Source organism: Stegastes partitus, unplaced genomic scaffold (genome assembly GCF_000690725.1).
Source record: "Stegastes partitus isolate 25-593 unplaced genomic scaffold, Stegastes_partitus-1.0.2 Scaffold1129, whole genome shotgun sequence".
Lineage (NCBI taxonomy): Eukaryota > Metazoa > Chordata > Actinopteri > Pomacentridae > Stegastes > Stegastes partitus.
Window position 1 is genome coordinate 198,958 of NW_007578860.1, and position 1,956 is coordinate 200,913.

General features: G+C 45.1%; 1 protein-coding gene across 1 annotated transcript in view; it reads left to right on the top strand.

Moving 5' to 3' along the window:
* Window positions 1-1,956, top strand: part of LOC103368175 (ras-related protein Rap-1b) — a 19,892-nt gene that overhangs the window by 1,956 nt on the left and 15,980 nt on the right. The window lies entirely within an intron of this gene.

The window sequence follows — 1,956 nt, forward strand, 5'->3', positions numbered from 1 at the left end:
TTTTTTTTATGTTTCCTCGGTGCTGAGGAAGACGTACGAGGTTTTGACAAAATAAGAGATCTGACTGTCGGTAATGAACGGGTTCTACTGTTGGGCATGAATTTTTGATATAATAAATCTAAACTGCGAGTTTTTGATTTGATGTCAGAGCAAACACCCCAACCTAGAAGTAATCTGATTACTGTCGTCGATACAGTTTAGTGATTATCGTGTTTCATGGTGATCAGCAGTTTCTGAAAGAGACACGACAGATGTTTTCTCACCTGTTTACCTGAGAGTGACTCTGTGCCGACGTCACCTCTCGTCTCCGAAGGTAAGAGCCAGAGGAAACGACTTCCTGCTCTGACGGCGGCGCTGGCCTCTGATTGGCTGCGTAAATGAGGCAGAAAGTCGCCGCGGAGCAAACAAACCGAGTGACGCTCGCCGCTCTGGTCGCCTGGCAACAGCTGGACCGATGAGTCGTGCTGGTGTGTGGCTGATCATTGACATGCTGATGATTCTCCTGCTTTGAAGTTCAATAATTTATTCTTCAGTAAACGGCCGCCCAGCGATTAGACGAAGTCGGCGTTCAGGAGCTTTTAATGTGAATCGAAAGCTCCGGACAGACGATCGCTGAGGCGACATGGTGACCATAAACATGATAAATGTTGTGTTTAACATGTTTTGGTCTGTTTGGTGCTGAAAGAACCAATCAGCAGCCAGAGCTCACCTGCACATCGGCCAATCAGAGTCTTCAGAGTCACCTGATGACACAAAAATGAGCAAAACAACAAAAAACCATCGAGATACAACCACAAAGAGACACAATGCAGCTACACAAAGACGCAAAGTGACTTCAGAGACACAGAACAACGATCAAGACGCACAAAATGACGACAAAAAGATGCACAACGGTAAAAGAAAGATGTGAATGGACCACAAAAAGAGACACGACAGCTACAGAACAACACAAAGTGGGAACAAAGACACAAAACAGCCACACAAAGATGTAAAGGGAGGACGACAAAAAGACGCACAACTACCACGACATGCAAAAGAACAACAAAAGACACAAAACTACTGAGAAGAGACACGTGACAGCTACAGAACAATTCAAACTGAGGACAGACACACAAGACAACTACACAACGATGCACACGGCTGTTAAAGAAGGAGGTGAAGGAACCACTGAAAGGAGACACACAACCACTACAAAACGACACAAAGTGAAAATAAAGCCACAAAAAAGATGTAAAAACACAAAACAGCTCCACAAAGACGCAAAGAATCTCACAACAGCGACAACAAAGAGACACAAAACAGCGAGAAAAACAAGCAAAATGACTCAAAAAGAGACACACAACAGTTACACAACGATGCAAAGTGATGACAAAACAACACCAAACTGCTACAAAGAGACACAACAGCTACAAGACAGAACAACAAAAACAGAACACACAACTTTATCGCTCGCATCTCTTCCTGGTTGCGTTGCTGTTGTGTCTCTGACGTCTTTGTGTGTCTGTTTGCATCGACTTTTGTTCAGTGTGTGTCTCTCTTCACTTTTTATCTTGTTGTTTTGTGTCTGTTTGTCGCCGTCGTTGTGTTTAGATTTCACAACAACGGACACACACTTCAGGAACCTCGTAAGGAAGACGATAAAAGACACAACTCGACATCAGCACAGCGACAGACGCGACACAGTCTCATCACTGCGAGTCTTTTATCTCGAACTCAGCGTCTTTGTGTACTCTCGCTCCAGAAAGTACGACAACTTTGAGTGCATTCGTCGCACTTAGAGGAAGTGTGTGTCAGCGAAAGGGAAGCTGGTTGGGTGGAGGGCGACTCTATTCTGGGGACTCCTTCCTGCTCGGGTGTGGCTTCACGGCTCTGTCGTAAACACTGTGTGTGTCTGTGTGACTCACACAGATGTGACAACAAGCGGACAAAGTCAGCTACACAAGGACGCAAAGAGAA